The sequence below is a fragment of the Coloeus monedula genome (assembly GCF_965178545.1).
Source record: "Coloeus monedula genome assembly, chromosome: 7".
Classification (NCBI taxonomy): domain Eukaryota; kingdom Metazoa; phylum Chordata; class Aves; order Passeriformes; family Corvidae; genus Coloeus; species Coloeus monedula.
Window position 1 is genome coordinate 11,224,611 of NC_138787.1, and position 10,997 is coordinate 11,235,607.

Sequence of the window (10,997 nt, forward strand, 5' to 3'; positions counted from 1 at the left end):
CCGCTGCCCCGGTACCGTGTCCCGCACACCCGGGGCCGTCAGCCGCTTCCCAACAGCCTGAGGCCGCCACACAAAATGGCGGCCCCGCGCGGGCGGGCGCGAGCCGGGGCGCCCCAGCGAGACGGTCCCGCTGCCCGCCCGCCCTCCCACCCTCCGGGACGGCCGCCCGGCCCCGCCGGGCTCCTCACCGCGCCCTCGGGATCCATCGGTCCTCGCAGCCGCCTCCTCGACCCCAGCACGTTCCCGGCACGCGTCGCGCTCCCTCAGCTCCGCCTCGCGCCCGGCTGACGCGTACAGCAAGGACGGGCCTGCAACGGGCGGGGGGGGCACAACCTGGCGGCGCGTTTAGCAGAGGAGTCAGAGCAGCCCTTCCTCGCCCCGGAGCCCCGCGTCAGCCCGCCTTCCCCGGAGAAATCACCCCTTTCGCAAATTCCTCTCCTCGGGGGCCCCCAGTACTCTGACGGGATCCCTGCGACGAGGCGGCTGGGGACGCTTCTGCCGCCACCACTGCCCAGCGCCTCCCCACCTCGAGGCCCTGGGGCTGCCCGTCCACCCGCCCCTCCCGGAGCGAGGAGCTCGCGGCCGCTGCGGTGCCCGGAGCCCCGGCGGGTCTCGGGCGGCCCGGCTGCTCTGCGCTCCCCACCCCGCGGGTACCGTGGCACCGGCAGCCTCCGCGCAGCAACAGCGCCGGGATGGCAGCTCTGAGGAAAGCGTCAGTAGCGCCCTTCGGAACCGCGCTTTAATGCCCTGAGGCAGCCCAGGAGCCTCCGTCTACCAATTTCCCAGCACCTCAGAAGGCAGGAGGTAAATCCCACCTGGGTTTTTGTCCTCCCAACTAGGGCGTGAAACAGGGAGGAAAATACGGTCATGCATTTCACCTGGCCTCTGTGGGAAAAATACAAAAATGCCCAGGGAGGCAGTCACCTGTGTTTGGCTTACCAGGCCATACTTGATGGGCGTCAAAACATAGTTTAGGCTTTACAGCTGTCAGCGTGAAGTAGAAGTCCTTGCTTCAATTCAAAGAGTCTTCCCAAGGTTTCCAAAAGACTCTCGAGTACACAGGCTGGTTTGAGAACAGCTGTGGGTCTGGGATGACCTTGGGGATACAATTTGGGGTCTGCTAGAGAGGGCTAGAAAATAACACTCACCTTCGTGACCACTCCCCAAAATACTCCAACTCAAAATACTCTTTTTTGCGCCCTTACTGAACTGGAGGAGAAGCATCAGTAGTAATGCTTTTGTCAAGTGTACTTCTGTGGTCATTTACTGAACAGCACTACAACTTGCTCTCCTGTTCCATAATTTCATCCTGTCTGCAAATGCATTTCACCCTTTGAATATCTCTGCTGTTAAACAGGTCTGGAAAAAAAAGTGATTCAAATGCCAAACTCGTAATTGATGCAGGTACGAAGATACAGCCTGACAAAAATCCTTGATCTGAGGACAACAAGAGCTGGTATGCAGACAAGTGTGTGCTGGGAGAACTACGCCAGTGGGAAAACTGTTTTTCAAAGTGATCAGACGTGCACAGGCTAAATCACTGCAGCTCAACTCTGAGACTCAATGTCAGGATCACTACTATCCTTAGTTACATTCATGGTTTACTTTCTCTTGGTGCTTTAAAAGAAAGACTTCAAGGAAGATTATCTTGACAATATCTACAATATCTTTTAGTTGAATTCAAATATCTGTATCTTGCTTAAGTTCACTTTATGCAAATGATACCCATCCCACCTAAACCAGACAGCCCTTTACATCATTTAACTCTCCCTGAGGCACGGCACAGACCCGCGGTCCTTATGGAACCCTACACTGCTCCTTAATTTTTTGGTGCTGCTTCAACATCTGTCAGCTTCTGCAACATTACTCTTATCACAGACTAAAAAGCCACAATCCAAGAAGAGTTTCTAATAATTCTGTGCCTGTAATATATAACAATATAATGCTTAACTCTTAGTATTGATTTTTTTTTAAGATGAGAAAACTGTATAAAAGTAAAGGCAATTTTAGCAGAGCTGATGGGGTTTTGTAGAAGTACTTATTTTGTGAGATTACAGAACTCTGCTGAATTGCATTCATTGACTTTTATGAATATTTATCAGACAGCAGCAAAGCTTACCCTAAGAACAGCACTACATTTTAATGATGTGAAAGGCAGAATAGCCCAAGCCTTTCATGTACTTCCTATCTTGATTTGGGGAATTTAAAGTGGGAACAGCTGAAAGAATAAACAAACATTCAGAGATGTGAAAGTGTATTGTACCTAGTTTTAATTGTTGTATCTTCTACATCATACCTCCTTCTTTAGTTAAAAAACCTAAATCTAGGACATTTACATTTAAAATAGGACTTTTGCAAATAAATGAGAAAGATTGAGCTGTTTTTTATTGTGATGATTTAAAACCTGAAAATTCAACACACCTATAAATGTAACAAGATTACAAGTAGAGCTGGTGAAAAATACTGCCATGCATACAGCATTTGAATATCACAACAAAGGCTGCTGGGCTGCCCTGGTACTGCATGGCTGCTTCATTAAGGGAATTGTATCTTGGCTGAGGGAGCCACTCCCAAAGGAAGTCAGAAGTGTGACTGCTTTTCCTGATTCCACATGTCAGCAAGATATACAGCATGAAATAATCTCCCCTGTTCTCTCCCACAAATTAAAAGGCAGTACTGGACAGTAAAAAGGCAGTAAAAGACAAGAGTCTGACTATGCTGGCTACTGTAGGCTTTTGCCTTTTGTCCCTTTTTACATTAGAGAAAGTTAGAGGTTAAGTGAGGAAAAATAAGCTGAAAAAAAGCAAGAGAGAAAAATAGGGAGAAAAAATGAATTGGGAGGAGAAAGGAGGAAAAGAATTCTCCAGGCAGAAAAAGACAAGTATGATTTTATGAGTAATACAACAGATTGCTATTTCACTGATTCACTGACCTTGAAAAGACATGCTACCTTTTTTGCTTCTATTATTTTTATCTGTGGATAACAATGCTAGTTTTCCTACCAGCATGGCAAGATCCTTTCATGGAAATAAAAGCATTAATATATCCTTGTCAGAAGGTGTACCTGATGAAAGATTACCTACTTCCTGCTCTAAATTTCATAAAAATGTCTCTTAGGATGTTACTGAAAGATTGACTTCTGTGTCTGCTGCATACAGAACTGTATCAACAGAAAAAAAAAAATCTGCAGCTTATAAAGATGTATATAGTGATTTCTCTTACGAGCTTGTGAATGGATTCTCTACCCCCCTAGCCCAAACTCAAAAACCCAAGACCTCTTAGGTATTTAAGGACTTGGAGGAGGCCTCTCAAGGGAGTTAGCAGTGTTTAGAAGCACTGATGGTGGTCACCTAAGGAGTTCCACTAAATAAAAGTTATGGTCAGTGCCATGTGAAAAAAGCAGAAGGAAATGACTCGTTTCTGGTAAGTTTTCCATTTATTCAAATGGGTGTATTTCTCTTATATGACATTTCCCTGTTGAAGGCCCTTTTCCCACAACATTCCCTTTCTTGGTTTGGGCACATCTCTCTTCTCTATGAGCTGTGACTTCTCACTCCATTCCAGTCTCCACCATTCTCTCTAACCTTCGTCTCTACCTCCTACTTCGTTTCCAGTTGCCCTAACAACACTCCTGCTCACTTCCTCTTGTCTCTGCCCCCCCTTATTTAAAAAAAATTATTAGATACATACAAAAAACAAGAACTCAAAGCACTGATTTTTAAAATGGATTGCTAATCTTTCCCAACTTAAACTGGAGTTTGAAGAGGTTTTTCCATATTAATGTTTCAGTTAGAATCCAGCTTAATGAGATCACTTATCTTGCCTGTGTGAGTGATTACAGGATTTTTATGCTTTGTTTCTCTTTTATTTTGCTCAATTTGCAATTCACTCTTCTTTTCTTGCATTTTGTAGAATACAGTCTCAGAGCACCTGTGAGCTCTGAAATGTTTTTTACCTGTTGCTTTCCATTCAGATTAAGGGGGTTTAAGTGTTTGGACAAATAGGTAATTTAAATTCAATTTGTTTTATTTGTAGTGGCTCATAAGAAACAATCCAGTGTAAGTTTTGGCCCACACTATTGTAAATCCCTTGGGACTTACAAAACAAGAGATATCATTATTCCTTAGTTTTTTCCTATGCTCCCCCAAGTCACAAACCTTTGAAAAGTGCTGTGTTCAAGTATGGCTCACTGAGGCTCATTGTGTATAATATCTGCTGATAAAGCCATTTCTTGGTATCTTTGAACATCACACTTGCAGAGTATATATAAGAAAAGCTCTGCTGCCTTTTGACAGCAGCATAGCCTGAAGAGTTAATACATCTGAATCTCTGAAATCTTGCTACCAAGTCTGACTGTACGCCTAAGATTAGATGAAATGAGGATAACTGGTTGGAATTCAAGGATTCTTCCAAACCACAAAGTAAACAGGTGACTTTCTAAGTTTGCCCAACACATTTTATTATTGATTAGTCTGTAAATCTCTGCATTTGGGAGTAAAACACTCCTGGCCTTGTGTTTGCAGAATTCTTCAGTTTTGCTAATCCTGCTGTAGGGTACAGTGGGAGCTAGGATAGGATATAGATTTTAACAACCAGCTGATTTAACCCCACTCAGAAAGGACACAGATAAACAGTGGTTAACAATTCTTCCAATTTATGCATGTTATACTCCCACAGTGGCAAATTTCAGGAAAATAAGCTCACTTATATTAGTCATTAGGCTTTTTTTTCCACATCCTTCTAACCTGACATTAAGGAGCATGAGATTTTGCAATAAAAGATTAAATATACGTCATCCCTGATGGAAAATATTTTTAATCTTCTTAAATCCTTCAATTCATACCAATTCTATTAATACCAGAGGAATTTAAGTTATTTTGAGTATTACATTGTGATCATAATCATATTGCTTTTTTTTTTTTCTCTTTGAGGTGACTTTTTCTAAAGAATTAAGAGAGATGGGCCAAATTTACACACGTGAAAAAAAACCAAACATAAATGTTTTTAGCAGTTTTCAAATTCATGTAATTTTGTGTTTGGAAGTGGTATCAAGGACTAGACCAGCCTGCCTATAATAATAAAAAAGGGAAAACTTTACAGGGTATCGGTTCTCTGTTTGCATATACTACCACTTCAAGTCAGTGCAGAAGCTGTCAGAAATATTGCCAGGAAACACTGTCTTGACTTTTTTTCACAGGAAAGCAGCTTTCTTTGAAGTGAGGCAAATGTGGGTATAGCTCTTTCTACTCTTTCCTTGGGAGGCCAGTCAGGAACAGGCGGTCTAAAGACAGCAATGTACCTTTAACACATACTTGCTTTGGGTGCATCTGGTTTAGCATTTTTGTTTGGATCAAGGGCCAGTTTTGAAGCAAATCTCCTGATCATCCTAACTTAGCTACTTGGTTCACATCACAGAGTAGTTTCTGAGAGCAAACTGACCTCTCAGTTGAAACTATGAGCTATTGTTCTCTCTACTGCAATGTGCAGCTCTTCTATCCATGGGACTGGACCTGTATGCCCACCAGAAGTGGCAATGGAATGGATGTCAGGCTCTCGTCACCAATGCTGTCCCCATACAGACCCACTCCTACTGGATTATTTGATACTTTCCCTCACATCCTTGTCAGGCCCCCTCAGAAAGAATTTAAATGAATTCTTTTCTCCTGGTGGTTGGACTACTGCCTAGCACCTCAATGGTCCAGGGTGCTCACGATTAACTTGTTTATGTCCAAAACTAGTTAAGCAATGCAAAAATCTTGCAGAGAGCATGTTAGGAGGAAGGTTGTATGTCTGATTAACATGCAGAAGAATAGCCTAAATTCCATTCTTGGCATACTGACCAGATTTTCTCCAAACTCTTTAACTACAAAGTAGATATGAATATGACTCCTGCTGATGTTGGTAGCAATTTCCTTCTCAGGTGGCAAGATTAGAGACCATAAGAGTAGCTTTTGAACTAGAATATTACCAGAATACTTTCTATCCTCAGTAAGAAGAATTCCTGACTAATAAGTATCATTTAAAACTAATTCTGCTTCCCCAGCAGCTGTGCAGTTCATGATCAGTCAAATGATCCCAAAAAATTGCAGTTAAGTGTGTGGGAGCCATGGTGCCATGTACATTTCTAACACTGAATATATCCATTGAGCTAGCAAGGTACACAGTACACTTGAACCTATTCCTAAGTAAAGAATGGAGGAAATTACATACATCTATTGGATCATACTCTTCACAGCAGTTAACAAGTTCACATAGCCTGAAAGTTAGCAACAGCTACAATTAGATTTCTGTATGTGTCACAGCTGAAGAAATACTAAAAGCAATGATCAGAGGAGTTAAAAAGGACTCTGTGAAAGACAGTCATTGGTAAATGTTCTCATTAAGTGGAATTACCACCTACCTTAAACAAAAGTCATTATTATTATCTTCAGACTTGAATAAGAATTCATCTTATACACTCCTTCAAATCTTCAAGCCAATTTCTGTTATAAAGTATACGACATGCCTTCTCTTCCCTCCCTAAAAACTAAGCAACTAGCAACTAAACATGGGCAACTTGAGAAAGCTTCACTATTTGCACCAATGAATAAATTCTCTTTTACCTAGGTTGTAGCATGACTTCTGGGATTATCTCAGGCTGTCCATTAAAAACTTTATTTTCAGTTACTTGTTAACTTCTTGAACTTCAATCACTTTGCCCAAATATCTGAAGGCGGGTGTGACTTATGTTGTGAATCTTTATGTAAGTGAAATACATTCTTGGCAAACATATACCCTTGAAAATCAGATTAGAAAAAAAAATGTTTAGTTACTTACAAAACTAAATCAGCACATGGCATTTTACTGTTCTCCCTTTAGAAAATTCTAATGTCACTTTCTTCTTTATACCTGGTGCCAAATTTGGTGGAAGAATCACTTCCTTATCAGGAATCTGCTCTTTCCTGTCTACAAAACTTGGTTAAATTGTTGCTACCAGCTATGACTGTTTACAGAATCCATCTCAGATTTTACCCTCCTTTTCATTCCAGTCTTTACCTAGCCTGGGCTCCATTCAGGCTTGGGCCTGCATCTATATAGTAAGTAGAGGCTGTGAAATAGGATTAAACATGATCTAATTTGAGGTCCTGATTTTACCCTTTCTCACACTTAACTGGCATATCTGTAGGGAAAACAATACTCCTCAAATAAAGAATTATTCCTCAGAGCTAAGAATTTGCAGGAATCTTCTATAACCACAGCATTTTAATTATTAAAAACACTGGATTTGCCTGAAAGTACCATCAGACAGTGAAAAGTATTCATCAGTGACTTCAGCTGGAACAAGAACATCATTAGGATAGAGGCATATCACAAAAGTCTCTCTTGTTAAGTTAGAGAAGACACAACATTCATACTACCTAGAAAATACAATATGATGTGTAAGTATAGCGAGGCTTTTTCAAACACATAGGAGGCAACACAAAACAAGACTTAACAAAATAAGAGGAGGCATTGAATCAATGTGTGTGTGTAAATATATTTGAAAAATAAAAATTGAAAACATATGCAGTATGTTTTAAAATCAAGATTTAACTACATTTGCTTTACACTGATTTGAACTTGCATTTTTTTCCCGGCCTAAAAGCTTAATGATAGTTGTAAAGGCAAAATATGACTTGGGGTTGCTTTGCCAAAATGTGAGCGAAGCTTAGCAACAAGTACATATTTATATAAATAAATTATATCATTCTTTTTTTATTGTTTTATAATATCACATTCATAATGTAACAGCACAGACACAATAAGCACTAAGACTTTTAAAAAATCACTTATTTAAGAATTACGCAGCAAAACATTTTCTCATCAATAGCTCTGCATAAGTCTCATCAATGCTAAAATTAGTTATGATTTGCTATCAGTATGAATGTGTACTTGAAGAAATTACAACTTTTCCCCTATTGCTTTCCTTGCCTTGCAAATTAGATGTTCACACAGGAAAATACGTCAGTTTTCACACTTCATCAGCCCTGTTCAGTTGGTATAGGAGAACCACTTTTGGCTCCCAGGAGAACACTTAATTTTAAGAGCTTCCCAAAATGCAATGTCTGGGTGCAAGTACTGGCTTACGTAAGCTATACTTCAGCACAGCTCCAAGACAACTGTATTTTCAGCCTGTTTGTGATACAAACTACTCCCACTGAGGAACAATTGTGTGCCTTAAGGATGGAGATGGAGTGAGTGTAAAAAAAAAATCCACATTAAAATAGATATTGCAGGCACTTGCTGACTTGTGTTCAGACAAACACATAGATGTTTTTATCTATCTTACCTTTCTTAGTTTGAGTGAACTGTGACTGTTCTCAAAAACCTGTTCCTATCTGAAGTAGGTGTAGACAACACAGCAGTGTCTTTGTACAGTGGACTGCATCAGACCTTCTTGAAACTGATCACAGAAACCTGTTATAGACACTTATCACCAACCAATCTTAATTTTTTAAAACTTTCTGTGCAAGCAGTTTTACTGTAAAGCTTCCTTTTGTCAACTCTCTTTTTTATTAGACATCAAGAAGTATCAAAACCAATTGCTCTTTTCCTTCATAATTCATGGCTCTCCACGAACAGAAGCAGATAGATGCAGATGCCTCAGAAGCATCTAGAGATGCACAGTCAGAAAAATAGCCTTCCTTTTCTTCTAGAAAAGAATTTAACTAAACCCTCACTTAGCTGTATCATACATAATGCTAAAACCTCTGCATCTTGTGGACAAACAGATCAAAATTACAATTTGTTCAGTGTTCCCTGTAGGTTTGATGTTTATGAAACTTAAAATCTGTAGATTCCCTGTAGACCTTTTCCAGTTAAAGACTTCAGGTGTCAAAGGTTATAATGTAAGGTGAGAATTAAATGGTTTTAAACCTTTGATATCAGAAACAATGCATTTGACAATAAATCTCCCCCTAATATTAAATGTGTAAAACACAACCTAGAAAGGATAAAGTTCTTTAATATCCTATATGCATCTGTCTGTGCAACATGCTGCAGAGTTTCTGGTAGAGGCAGATTTCAGCTATGACAGCACTGTGCTGTTCCCAAATAATTAAATCAATGATTAAACTTCATATGATTTCACAAAATACAGGAAAGATATGCAACGTATTTCTACACAAAGCAGTAATTCCCTCTATTAAAATACTGCATGGTAATTACCTTCTCTATTGTCTTTAAATTAGTCTTCTTAGGTCAGTCTGTGTGACAGTATATGATATGTAATAAGCTTTTATTAGTTGGTTTGGGTTTTTTCCCCCCTTTTTGTTGCAGTGACTTGGTATGATGTTCTTTCTCTTGTACAGTCCAGGCTGGGGTTAAATGCTCCATTCCTTCACCAGTCTCTTCTCTCTGGTATTGCTTAATATAGATGCTTGTTCAAGGTGAATATTTTCTATCTTCTTTTAGCGTTACTTATTTTGTGACATTTTTCACTGAAACAAAGCAAAATAACTGTAGTGTACATGTATCTTGACATTTTTTTTACATAAAATTTAGAAGGAAGCTAATGAAAAAAGTTCAGTGGTATTTAGATCTGTCCCTCAATTAGCATTTCTTTGTGTTGAATATGATAAATGCCTCAATAACTTTGACAGAAGTTCCGGACCTTTGTTAACATGGAATTCTGAACTTGTATATGTATATAAATATATAAATTTCACATCTTTTAAGTGGCAATCATGCCCTGTAGCCAGGCATTTGCTAGTAGCTAATCATTGGTTAAGGTAAGGAGGTTCTCTCTTATTTTCTTCCTTAATCAGTGACTGCCAACAGGTACCAAACACATTCATTAGGGAATTACTTTAGAAACCAGGGAGAAATTAACATTCCCATAGAGTCTTACTGCCTTTAAAGCTGGTAACTGTAATTTTGAATAGTCTTACATCCCCAGTGACTACCTGCTTGCCCAGCCCTACCCGTCCTCTTTGCCATCTCACTGTATAATCTCTTCCTCACCTCTTTCCTGTACTTTCACCCTCGCTGCACTCCCCTTCACCCCACCTTCCCTGAGGTCTCCGCGTGGATAATCTCATTATAACTAAATACCCCCTGAAGAATTGCAAGGGACAGCACCACGCTCGCACGAACTCTTCCAAAGGCTGGCCGCGGCTCCTGCCCTTCCCGGGAGGTTCCTCTTCCCCGCCTCCCGCTGGAGGCCCGCACCGGCACCGAGCGGGGGGACCGCGGCCGCCGCGGGAGCGGGGCCCGGCCGCGCCGCCAGGGGGCGGTGTCGGCCCTGCCAGCGCCCTCCGGGCCCGGGGCTGTGAGGGGCAGAGCGGGAGCGGGACCGCCCCGGGCCGGCGGCCGACAGGGGAGCGAGTAGCGGGGAACGGGCGGCGGAGCCGCAGCCCCACACAACCTGCTTCGTTTTTGGCTCGTTTTTAAGAGGCGGAGGAATCTCAACGCGAGTCTTCGCCGCCTTTTGCGAGCTCTCCCTTACGCCTCTCACCCACTCTGCTGGCCAGCGGTCAGCAGCCTTAAGGTACCCCTTACACCAGCAGCCCCCACGACCGGCGCTGGCAGCGTCCCTGTTCCTACCACAATACTTCCACTTGAGGGCTACGCGGGCTGCAGGGTGTTTAACCTAAGTCACCTCTTCCACACGCTGCTTTTACCCTGGCACAGAGGCAGCCCAAATCTGCCTAAAACACGCGCGGGGAAGCATTCCCGCGGCCGCCTCAACACACAAGCACTCTCGACAGGCGGCACAGCCCTCCACAGGCCCTGTTCTTCAAGGTCGTGGCGGGGGCCACCAGGTGCTACAAGACCTCCTACACCCCCCAGCTGCCCCCCGCGCACCGCCCCGACCGCCCGTGCTGGAGTCCCGCGGGCACGCCCCTCCCCAAGGCCATTGGCCGGCGCAGCGCCGCCGGGGGGCGGCCGCGGCGCTGATTGGCCGAGAGCGCCGTCCGTCAGCGCCGCCCGTCAACACAAGCCCGGCTTCTGTCACAACAGCGCGGGGCTGTGGCCGC